At 32.0% G+C, this 13439-nt stretch overlaps 1 long non-coding RNA gene across 1 annotated transcript in view; it reads left to right on the top strand.

Annotated features, from left to right (window-relative positions):
- LOC122271786 (uncharacterized) overlaps nt 1–13439 on the top strand; it is a 77043-nt gene that overhangs the window by 54561 nt on the left and 9043 nt on the right. The window contains exons 5-6 of the long non-coding RNA XR_011636005.1: nt 3916–3994; nt 10025–10169. This is a non-coding gene — a long non-coding RNA (uncharacterized lncRNA). The remainder of the gene's footprint in view (nt 1–3915; nt 3995–10024; nt 10170–13439) is intronic.

The raw sequence follows: 13439 nt of genomic DNA, 5'->3' as shown, positions 1-13439 counted from the left end.
TTTATTGGAATGACGAAAGCAATGTTGACTTCATTTTAATTTGTAATGAATTGAAGACAGAAAAAATTATTTTACCGTAATATACACATCTGTAACAGCAAGTGATCATCAAATTGTAAGTTATGTTGTTGGTAATAGAAAGGTAAAAATTATGGAGAAATTGTTCTTCAAATGCTTGGCGTGTTCTGCTTCAATGTTTGGCATGTTCTGGTTAGTTTTTCAAGTTCTTCAGCTTTTCCTTAGGGAAATTTTTATTTTTATTTGCTGCTAAGAAAATGGCGTCCGTCATGGCCAAGGATTTTGATGGAACTAAATGAAAACGTGATAAAATAATGTCTGATATTTACAGGCTCCCGCTAGATGGAGTACTCGAGCGTTGCGATCGCGAATTTTCTTTAGCCCAACTGTCAAATTTTATCAAAAAATGATTTGGAAAATTATTTTTTAACCGAGATTGAAATTCGCTTTCATACGCTAACCGAAGCAAGCAAATCGTTAACCTATTTCAGCCAACAAAATGTTAAACATCCTAGTTAAATAATAGCTAATTTTTGTCCAAAAAAATCGGAATTTTATTTCTAAATAATATTTTATTTCCATACAGTAAAATTAATCCTGCAAACGTCCAGAACTCATCCACGTTATCCATTAGGCATCATCGATCAAATATTGACGTCTACTAGAAGCTTTCTAATAACTTAATTATGGATAATCCCAAATGGCCTAATGGATAAAACACGAGGTGAATCTTAAAAGACGTCTGTGAAACAACTTAAAAAAAAAACGTCAATCAGATTTCTCGTCGTTGAAAATTAGGCGTAGGATTGAAATGAAATGAATAGCTTTGTGAATAAAGGCATTTAATAAATAAAATTTACATTTATTTGCAATTTATACATAATGTGTTTCAAATTTGGCATAAAATATTTATGATGTGTTCAGCAGAAAAACAAAATAATAAGAACCACAAAAAAAGCAGTTCCAAAATTAAAAATAAAATTTCATTGTAGTGCGTTGTAGTTGTTATATCTGCGATAGAATTCGATGAACGGATACCACTAGTTGATTCATGGATGCTTTATGAGAAACCGGGAGAGCTGTATTAAGATCACCGCACTTTTTGAGTGCTGATCTTGAGAGCTGTATTAAGTTCACGGTCGTGATCGCTCCTGTGTTGCCTCTAGCAGTTGAGTGTATACGCTGTACGTTATGTGATCGAGACTGAGAAGCAACAGTGTGAGGAGGAAAATGTCGCGGTCATATGTAGCAAAGTCAACTGCTCAATGTGGACCATCCAATGTGAAAGGTACCCCACCATAGAATCTAGCTGAGATGTATTATATACGAGTGAATTATAATTATATTTTTGTTGTGGTAGATACACTACAGTACTTCCCCACCAGAATTATATCTGTGATAGAATTCGATGAATGAATAGCACCAGTTGATTAATTGCGGTTTTGTGAGAAGCCGAGAGAGCTGTATTAAGATCACCGTCTTTTTCGAGTTATCGTGAGAGCTGTATTAAGATCACGGAGCTGGGTTAAGATAAGGTCTTCTGAAAGGCATTATTCCCTAACATCAACTTACTAAGTCAAAAGCTTACGAAAAATAATGTTTACGAACTGTTGAACAGGTATTTAAAGCAACCCTGATTTGCATGTTCACAGTGGCGCTAGTAGCACCAAACTTATACGCTTAGCGCGAAATCTGAATGGACATAATCTTTAAGTTGTACAAACAAGCCCATCAAATTTAGTTTATCTATTTCTTGGTTTTGAGATTTTTTTTCCAGTCAGTTTACTATAGCCAAAGCAAATGTAAACTTATTTTTGACATGGATGCTACAAGTTTCAGTTTTACCCCAAAGCAAGGGCCTGCTGTATAAAATTGTTTGAAAAAAGCCTTCATTCCCAATCAAAATTAGGACCAAAACTGCTTTTTCAGTTAATTCTTAAAAAATCGACCACTCTGAAATCAAACTCAAAATCTCACCTCGTAGTTCTAGCTTCACGACTTACTCATCAACTTACTAAGTGGACTAACTTCCGGAATCCCAAGTTTGCTCACTAAACTTTTTACATCTTTTAAACTTTTTGCATTTTTTTTACATCTTTTCATTGATTAGAGCTAACTTTTAAACTAAATTTACATATTTTGTTTTGAAGTATTAGTTTATGGAGATTCTCATTTTTACCCTTATAAAAAGTAATTGCTTAGTCAACACTTCAAAAAAAAAATAATAATAATAATAATACGACGAACGACAAAAACTGATTTTTAGCCACACACAAAAAAAAATCAGAAGTTTGAATTTTGTTCAAAAACATTAGCCTATTGTACCAAATCGTGAGCTCACGCTCGATCACCAAAGCTTTCCGTTAGCTATTCAAACGAAAAGTTATGACTAAAATAAGTTTTAGCTAAAGGGATACCTGCAAGTGACGTAATATTGATCTAATCTTGATCTTGATCTAATTTGGTTGTTGACCAAACTTGGCATTTGTTTATTGGTATTTGTTAGCAACTGTGCTCTTTCCATTCTGTTGCGAGTAAGCCAATCCCGTCAAGTATCAATTCTCTTAAGTGACGCATTCTACATTCTCACGCAAATATTTTAATTCTCCTTACATATTTCTTATTTAGCACAGAGATAGGAACGAAGACGTAAAGAACATAAACAAACTAATTATGCATCGAAGTTGTCAGGTACATTAAACAAAACTATATCATGGTTACAATAAAATACACAAATAAATATTCTAAGTTAAGTAAAAGACGAAGAGGAGAAAGAATTGCATTTCATCGAATTTGATGTGCAATACGACGCAGTATTTAATTAACTTCACTTTAATTATCATTCTGACTTACGTGGAGAAAAATAGCTTAATTTTAACACGCTATTTTCCATATAAATGATCAGCTGGCACTGACATCATAAATCACATGAGTGGGTATCTGCGATCTTCTTCTTGAAGTACAAGTACACAACAAATTTTTCAAAAAATGAAAATTTTAATATTGCCATTAAATTTTGGTCAATGTTAAGACAGCATAAGCCCATGGTAGATATCCTGCAGAAAAAAAATTCTGACAAAAGCAGATTTTTATAAACACTTGATAAATCTATGCATTTTTATTTTAAAATTCCAAATGCTAAAACTGTATTGTGCGCCCGATTAAGGAAGTCGTTAGTTTTACAAGGAAACAAACTTACTACAATTTTATCTGGCTTCCAGAAGTTTCAATTCAGCCACCGTTATCCCATATTTGGAAATCGTTACTCCACCCACTAAAATAAGTAATGGTTAAACCAAAATTTAGCTACTTTTTAACCTATAAACAAGCTAGAATTTGACCTCCAAATCTTAAAGCATAAAAATTTTTATTATGCATTGGAGCACCCACCAAAACTAGGTTACAACCAAATTAAGTAAAAAAAAAAAAAGTCTGAATTTTTTCTCCCAAAAGAAAACAAAAAATCGTTAACCTTTCCACCAAAAAAAATGACTAAAAAGAGTTTAGAGTAAATGACTAAAAAGAGTAAGAGATAACCCTTTCTTTTTTAATAATTATTCTATCCACTAAAAAATATGGAAATTATTTAAGCATATCTTTAACAAAGAAACTATGAATTAGAATTTTACCAGTAAACTTCTAGAAAATCGTTTTGCTTTTAGAAAATCGTTATAAAATAATATCACAAAGTTTATAGAAAATCGTTAACCCCCACCAAATGTTTTGTATATCAGACAAAAATTTTAAAAAAAAATCTCATCAAAATGTATTAGGAAAATTAATTCATCTCTTTTGAGTTCCTTCTCTTTCCCCCTATTCTCCTGAATTTTCGAACTTGTGTGCTTTGAAATACTTATTATAATATTTGATTTCTCATTCTTTTCTTTGTAATTTTAGGTAGCGGCCTTTATTTTTAAGAGGGAAGAGAAAGCCACTAATAGCGACTGAAATTCGATTGTTTGCTACTAAGTTCGAGGTGAGATTGCTATTTTTACAATAAATTGTTAAAAGTTGACAATTTTCCGAAACATGGCAACAAAAAAATTAATTTAAAAACTTATTGTTGTCAAACTAGTAAGTTGCGCAATATCTAATTATCAAATTTGCATAAAAATATCAGATTTCAAAAAACCATGCCGAAATGCCCGAAAAGCAATAAATATATTAATAATGCCCGGAAACAGATATGAATTTGTGTGAATAGCGTCGAAAGCAATATCAAAAAGTGACAATTCAATTTCCTAATCGCGTGTCGCAATAATATCATATATCAGAATCTTACATTTAAAAAAAACGCAGAAAATGAACTAAAAAATTATCAGTTAACAGCGTCGATATATTAGTGAATGTCGTAAATTAAATGCGTCAGAATGTGCTCTCACTCAAATGCTTTCCAGATCATTTTAAAAAGGGCAAGTCTTGCTAATTCTGAGAACCAATAAAAATCCGAAACTATTATCATCATACAGGCCAATTACACTACTCCCTTGTCTAGGCAAATTTCTAGAAAAACTTATTACCAAGAGAATCAACTATTATATAGAAAAATATAAAATTTTATCAAACGATTCGGTTTTCGTTTCGGCAAATCTATAAATCATGCACTTCAAAATTTTCTAGATAATCTAAAACATCTCAAAAACTACTTTAAACACGTCGCAGCCAACTCCCTTGATATTAAAGGCGCTTTTGATAACAATTCAATTTATAAAAAAAATTAAACTTAAAATCTTCCTTAAAATTTATGTCACATGATAGAAGATATCAACAGAAATAGATTTGCTATTCTATCAACAAATCAAGGATTCAATACAAAACATATACTCAAAGGTTGCCCACAGGGTTTGAGCATAGGTCCGACAGCTTGGAATTTTTTAATCAATAGCTTGCTCAATACAAATATGAACAATCAAATTATCCAAGCATTTGTCGACGTTATTATTCTATTAACATTTGGAAATTCAAGAAGAGAATTAGAAATTAATACCAACAACACACTCAATATTATTCAAAATTGGCTAACAATCAATCTCAATCAAGCAATAGACAAATCTGTTTTCATCCCTTTCTCCAACTCAAGCAGGGGTCCGATCTTCAAAATAAACAACCAGAAAATCTTACAAAAGAACCAGTTTAGATATTTGGGGGTGATATTAGATAGGAGTCTTAACTGGGGTCCACATGTTAAAGTCCTGAAGGAGAAATCAAGCCAAATACTCACTTTTCTTTATAAAATTAATGCAAAATCCCGGGGCATGAACCAGAGAGCTCATAAACTCATATATAAAACTGTAATAATCCCTTCCTTAGCCCACGGTTGATGTGCATGGTCCAAAAAATCTCACCTAGAATCTCAAGAACTTTAAATTCAATCCAAAGGAAATTTCTTCTGAATATCACAAGAGCCTACCATTCCACTTCTACAAGTCTTAGCTGGATTCTCACCTCTCGCAGAACAGATTGCGTCGTTATCGTATTCAATAATCATAACTCAACTCTAAAAGACATTTCCTATAACAATATAAATTATCAATACAGTACTTACGACAATACTTGTCGACAGCTAAACAACAAAATTACTCATATCCCTTCCCTATCTCACATCTCAAGAATCAACTTCGGAACTCTTTATCACAAATTTGGCAAAATTATTGGAACAATTCAGATAAGAAAAGAAGATTATATAAAATTATTAATAAAGTAAATTATTTTAAGACGATACCATCAAAACAAGAAGTCTGGTTTTTAATTGGGCAAGCTCCTTTTCCATGCTATTTTTGGGCACTTCAGAACACTATCTTACTGGATGCATCTATACAGCCTCATGGCATACTCGTGCATCGAATATCACTAATCTACCGACCTGGCAAAAACATTTCATGACTAACAATACAATTAAAACCAAATTATTATTATTAATGAATTTTCTTTCTGATAATGATAATATTCTAAAAGTTTAATTATATAAAAAAAATTATACATATTTTGGAATGCTTACCCATATGTTGTAAATATTGTATATATCTTTTTCTATCAATTTTTTATTTAATATTATAACATTTTAATTACTTTCTTTTATTATTTAATACCAAGAAATCAAAATTTTAATGGATAAGTTTTAAAAAAATTTTTTTTTTCATTAACCTTTCATTTAATAATCTACTTTTCAAAATTCATTTATTATCACTTTCTATGACATATATATATTTACAAAAAAAATCTTGTTTAAACAATATTTAAAGAAATATTTCTGCACATATATGAAAAACAATACTGTAACCCCCTTTCTTTTGAAATTTTAACAAATTGCTACTGATCAAGGAGTAGCAGCAAACTGAAAAATATGGTTCTTAAAGTTTGGTCCTCTTAATGTTAATTTTTTTTGTTTGTTTTTTTGCGTATTTCGCCATTTCTCGAGAACTATTTAAGCGAATTGAAAACAGTAACAGTTTGCACACAATTTAAAAATTTATTTATCAGAAGATAATTTCATGCAAAAATGACTTTTAATAATTTATTATGTTTTATTTACTTTACTGATAAAAAAAAATTAGAATTGTATGGTGTACTACTTTTTGCCTCATTTCAAAGAATGTCACTTTACTTTGATGAAATCAATTAAAGAAAGGAACGGTTTTTAAAAAATAAATAAAAAGCAGCATACAATACGCTTATAAGTTATGAAATGATAGCTAAGCTTTTCGCGCGCACCTTGTCACGTAGTAGCCTGTGACATCATATGGCAATGACGCTAATTTGTTCCCCAAAGATTGTTGCGTAAAGTTTTAAAGCATCTTAGCATAGCACAATCTTTTTTCTTTTTCTTTGACATTCTTTTTGTTTACCCATCTTTAGTATCGCCAATCTTCATCGTCTTCATCGTCTAGACGATGCAACACGATGGCGAGGAGTTGAAACAAACAAAGTGGGCCAGTCACAGGCTACTTGTTTTATATTTTATTTTTATAATATAACCGATGTTGAACAGCCGGCCCAATTCTGGGTTTACGATTACCTAGGTTCAATTCAGTATCCCTGTAATTATGAAACCAATCAAGAAGAAAAGGTAGCTCCTAGATCAATACTCCCAGAGGTATTGATTTGTCATGGTAACTTAGAGGATTTTTTGACCCCGACATATTTAACGTGCTTCAGTCACCATCCACTACGCGGGGAGTCTTCGGTCGGTGGGGATTGAACCCGCAACCTCTTGGACATGGGCCCCGTGCCCTACCAACCAGACTATCCCGGCCCAGACTACTTGCTTTTTTATATCCGTCGCTGAACAGTCGACCCAATTTTGGGTTTACGACTACTGATGTTCAAATCTGTAGCCTTGTCATTTTTGGGCCAATCCAGAAGATAAGGAAACTCCTGGATCAGTATCCCCAGACGTATTGATTTGTTATGGAAGCATGGAGGACTATATGACTCGACAGATTTAACGTGCATCAGTCACCATTTACTACACGGGGAGTCTTCAGCCGGCCTGTGATTGACCCATGAACTCTTGAACACGTAAGGATCTCATGGTTTCGAGAAATATGGTATTCATTTTACGGAATTAGTTCACAGAGAGAGAGGGGGGGGGAGCAGTGGTTCACCAACCTGATCAAAACCACATAAGGGAAACAATGCGAGGTTTAGACCATTACTAGCGATTTCAAATCAAAAAGTGGCTCCGTGGAATCGGCACAACTGTCTCGCAACCTGCATAATGCAGCAGAAAAATCTATTTTACGTATAACAGTCTACTAGAAACTTAATACAGGTGTCCCGTATACCAGGAGTCCTGCAGCCCGCGTCTCGTTTACAGTGAGCCACAAAATACTATCTAGCATGGTTCTGAAAACACCTCTGTCTCTGTCAGAAGATGATTGGGAATGGATTTTCTTCAGCGATGAGTATAGATTCAATCTGGACAACGACTCGTGACGTATTCTCTTCTAGAGAGATCCTGGAAATCGATATTAGCCCATTAACTTCGTCGGAAAGGACCACTATGATAAGTCCTATGATTGCACCTAATTAGTATTGGTAATTAAGAAAGAAAAGGGATTCTTTAAATAATTCATTTTAAATTTTTTGTTTAATTGCACATAAAATTCATTTCATTGTAGTTTAAAAATCATAAATTTTCTTTCTGTCAAAAATATAAATTATTGTATTGTGGGGCTTAATGAAAAAAATATCTTCTTCTAGATTTTTGGACAAAATCTGATCATAGCATGCAAACATGCACATATATTTATCATCTATACACCATTTATGCAAATATTGTAAATAATTTGTCTATATTGTCATGAACTTTATTCAGGATTAATAAGTTGACCTGTTTAATTTTAGTAGCTCTTTCCCTNAAAAACGAAAACTGATTACATATTTATATTGTTTCCTTTAATTTGATTAAAATATATTATTAATATTATAAAGTTGGGTTTTATTTGCTCTCACTGGTAAAAATTTCTAGTTTAGAATGTAAGTTTAAACATCAGAACCGACTAATATGTATAACTAAATTAATTAAAGTAATGAAATTGTGGTTTTTAAGTTTTAGGGGTGCATAAAAAATGGGGGGTGCTGAAAAATAATTGATTTTCAAAGGAGGCGATAAAAGAAATAAGTTTGATAATCACTGGTCTAGACTCTAGACGATGCAACACGATGGCGAGGAGTTGAAACAAACAAAGCGGACCAGTCACAGGCTACTTGTTTTTTATTTTATTTTTATAATATAACCGATGTTGAACAGCCGCCCCAATTCTGGGTTTACGACTACCTAGGTTCAACTCAGTATCCTTGTAATTTTGATACCAATCAAGAAGAAAAGGGAGCTCCTGAATCAATACTGCCAGAGGTATTGATTTGTCAAGGGAACTTGAAGGACTTTGAGACCCCGACATATTTAACGTGCATCAGTCACCATCCACTACACGGGGAGTCTTCTGCCGGCCTGTGATTGACCCACGAACTCTTGAACGCGTAAGGATTTCAGGGTTTCGAGAAATATGGTATTCATTTTACGGAAATAGTTCACAGGGAGAGGGGGGAAGCAGTGGTTCGCCAACCTGATCAAAACCACATAAGGGAAACAATGCCAGGTTAAAACCATTATTAGCGATTTCTAGTCAAAAAGTGGCTTCGTGGAATCGGCACAACTGTCTCGCAACCTGCATAATGCAGCAGAAAAATCTATTTTACGTATAACAGTCTACTAGAAACTTAATACAGGTGTCCTGCAGCATGCGTGCCGTTTACAGTGAACCACAAAATACTATCTAGCACGGTTCAGAAAACATCTCTGTCTTTGACAGAAGATGATTGGGAGTGGATTTTCTTCAGCGATGAGTATAGATTCAATCTGGACAACGACTCGAGACGTATTCTCATCTAGAGAGATCCCGGAAGTCGATATTAGCCCTTTAACTTTGTCGAAAAGGACCACTATGATAAGTCCTATGATTGCACCTAATTAGTATTGGTAATTAAGAAAAAAAGGGATTCTTTAAATAACTCATTTTAAATTTTTTGTTTAATTGCACATAAAATTCATTTCATTGTAGTTTAAAAATCATAAATTTTCTTTCTGTCAAAAATATAAATTATTGTATTGTGGGGCTTAATGAAAAAAATATCTTCTTCTAGATTTTTGGACAAAATCTGATCATAGCATGCAAACATGCACATATATTTATCATCTATACACCATTTATGCAAATATTGTAAATAATTTGTCTATATTGTCATGAACTTTATTCAGGATTAATAAGTTGACCTGTTTAGTTTTAGTAGCTCTTTCCCTTAACTAGTTTATAAAGTTTAGTCTTTTGTTTATTATCATCATTGCTCTTGTTTATTTACTAATACTAATGCAGCTTGGAATATTTTTTTTGTATGCTATTTTATAATGACCGTTACTTATAGTTCTTGTTATCTTTTATTGGTATTTCTTACACCCTTCATAATTTAATTGCGTCAAGTAGTATAATTCTGTCTTGTATTTCAGCTTATGAAATCTTAGGCAATCCAATAAAGCGACAGTCTTACGACAGCGTAGACCCTGAATTTGATGACTCTGTACCTTCTGTCAATAACTTTTCCAAAGAAAACTTTTTTGAAATGTTTAGACCAGTTTTTGAAGCAAACTCCAGGTATTTGAAAATTGTGGAATTATTTTAGCATTGGTACTTCTTGCATGAAACTATAAATAACCACCTTGAAATTATAAATAGCCAATATAAAGTACCTACTCTATAATGTTTACTAGCTCTTATACTATGTTATTTGAATGCTGAAAGTTATTATAATGGAGTTCTTCCTTAGTTGTTTGCATACTTTATGATTTATTACTCTAACTGACACCTGCTGTATTAACTGTCTCAATTTTTATGTTTTATAATTTAAGTTCAGCATTCAAAATCACATTCTAATGGTGGTCTATTTAGGACCACTACACAGTCTTCAGTGACTAATAGGATCAGCAAGTAACAGGATGGCCACCCACCTGGAATTATCAGGAAATCTTTTTATTCTGGAAAAGTCAGGGAATCTTAAAGAAAAGCTGGAATTTTTCTTCAAATTATTTTACCATACATTACATTCCCTTTTTTAGATAGAAATTTATCACCAAACAGTTGAAATATAATTGACTAAGCAATACTTTGCTTGAGTTTAAATTTGATCCATTATAACCCTGTTAAACTTCAATACCACTTATAACTCTCTCGTGGTTGCTAAAAACCTTTGACCAGTCATGGTTGAATGGAAAAACTTTCGACCTATTTGGAGACTGCAGTTTAGGAAAGGCAAAGATTGTTGTGGAGGTGGAAGAAGGAGATTACTTTTTTTTTTTTATAAAAGCGTGAGTTTTTTTATTTATTTATTTGTTCTATTCAGTGATTTGAATTTATTTATTCAAGTATGTTCTTTTTCTTTGGGGGTATTTTTTTTCTTTTGACAAAGTAATTCGAAATGTTTTAATATTTTTCACTTTATAAAATTCTCCAAAAATTAGTTGGTTACAATTTAATAATAGATTTTTTATTGCACCCTTTCTGAAAGCTTTTGTACTCCCATCCAATGAAATCAGTGAATAATTTTATCTCAGAAAAAGTCATCAGTTTCTTAAAATCGCAAATTGTTACAATTATTCCATGGATACTTATTTTTTCGATTTTTATTTTAGCCTTTTATATTTTTTTAAAAGACGGATTCTTTTACGAACTAATTATACGTTAACATTTAATTTTACTGTTTTTTTGGTAAATATTTGATTTTCGACTCAAAATTTGAATTTTGTAGCAATCACTATGTCAAAAGTTTGTAAACGTTGCTTGCATTCTAGCGATGATATTTCAGAAACTGTTTCTTCTTTTATCCTAAAAGTTGGGGAGAACTAAGAAATATATGGGAAACACGTTAAATGATATATAATCATATAATAGAGTTTTATTCAAATGTGTTTATTAATAAGAAGGAAAATGAAACTTATATTATTTATTTTTGTTCCGCACTGCACAGTGTTTTAGATTTGCAATTCCAAGTTATGATCAACCAGATGACAAAAATTTTAAACTTCATATTTTTTAAGCAACAAGGTATCACTTTCAAGGTTAAAAACTGGAGATTTAGAAATAATGGATTTTAACTTAATGTCAGTTTTCCATAATTTATAGGCAAAGCTGTAAAATGAAGAGTTACATCAATTGAAATTTTTATTTGTGGTCAGTAAATATCAAACAAATTCAGTTTTTTTTAATTACACTAATAATAAAAAATTAAAAAAATAACAATCTATCCATATTATATAAAACGCTAATACGTATGTATCAATAAAACCGATGATATTTCTTTTCTCGCGTTGGCAACAGTTTTCATTTTTAATTGATAGGCTTCGGCGCGCAAGAGCACGTAGTAAGAATCATATGGCTAATCGGGTGAATTCTCACCGAATTATCAAAAAAATTCTCACAAAATTATCTTCATCGAAGCCGATGCTTTACATCCGGCGTTCAGTACTATTTCATATTGTTTTACAACACATGGTTTTAGCCCTCTGGTGGGAAAGACTTTAAAACAAAACTTACAACAGTTACTTTTCTCAACAACTGAAATTTAGAATAGTGTGATTAAGAAAAATATGTGAACTGTTTGCAATTTCAAATTAATATTGAAATGCACAGGTTTAGAATTTTCTACAGTGAAAAGCTTTCGGAACTTCAGTGTTCGAAAAAGTATACAAAGGCTGGATGTTAATAACGTATCCAATAAACTGCGAAAGCAGTTCCGGGGGTTGGCGAGCGCTAGCGAGCAGGGGGCGAAGCCTCGTTGTAATAAAGTAAACTGTAACAAAACATGTTATCTTGCACCAATGTGTGGAAACAAGTCACATTTTTATTTTTCGGGACTGTTATAAGTTTAGCAATGACTGTATAACTAAATTCATTTGTAACATATTACATTGAATAAGAATTTACAACTTTAAGTCAACATAACTCATTATTGTAAGAACATGAATTTGATTTGGTTTAAAATTGAACTGTATACGTTAAAGTATGTAGTTTTTATAGCAATTACATCTATTACACTTGATATTTATTGTTTTTGATTGAAGGATAAGTGTTTGTTTTTCCGATACGCAAAAAAATAATTTATTAAATAATGAGCCTACACGCATTAGCGAACAATATTACATGCCCTATACAATTTTTAGTAGTTATTGGACCTGTAATTGGTAAATCAACCTGGAGGTCATTCAGTTAATTATATTGTACTAGGAGGCTCCACCCCCTGCTCGCTAACGCTCGCCAACCCCCGAAAATTGCTACGCAATCCTATGTGGTTCACGCCGTGAACCATGGCTCGCTGCGCTCGCTCGCCAATGAACACAATTTTCTAGCACAAAGACATAGTATATTATCATCAAACACATAGTATTTTATCATCAAAGACATAGTATTGTACTTATGTAGAAGAATTCTATCAATGTTCTTATTTGCTTTTAAAAAAGTGTATTAGCTATTTAGATTGTACATGGTGAAAAAATCAAAACGTTAGCTAAATGAGAAACATATTAGCAAAACAAATTATCAAATATTGCAGTTACTCTCCTAAATTCAACTAAATGTGTATTATAAATTAGTTAATGCTAGAAATTCTGAAAGCTTTAGAAAAATATTTTATCATTTAAAAATATTAACTTTAAACCCTAACTTTTCCTTGTGAGATAATAACCCTCAAAAAGTCTTTCATTTTCAAGAACACAAAAAATTTGTTTTATCGCCAAATGAAATATTTTTTGGTGATCAGCATTATTGAAATCAATTTCTATATTAATTAACATTTGGGATAAAGTACATAACATTTTAGAACAAAATAAGGATGTTTTACATACAATAAATTAAAATGCATGGCTGTTAGCA

The sequence above is a fragment of the Parasteatoda tepidariorum genome, unplaced genomic scaffold (genome assembly GCF_043381705.1).
Source record: "Parasteatoda tepidariorum isolate YZ-2023 unplaced genomic scaffold, CAS_Ptep_4.0 HiC_scaffold_57485, whole genome shotgun sequence".
In the NCBI taxonomy this organism is placed as follows: domain Eukaryota; kingdom Metazoa; phylum Arthropoda; class Arachnida; order Araneae; family Theridiidae; genus Parasteatoda; species Parasteatoda tepidariorum.
Note: the sequence above shows the minus strand (reverse complement) of the source record. Positions and strands in the feature narration are given on the sequence as shown.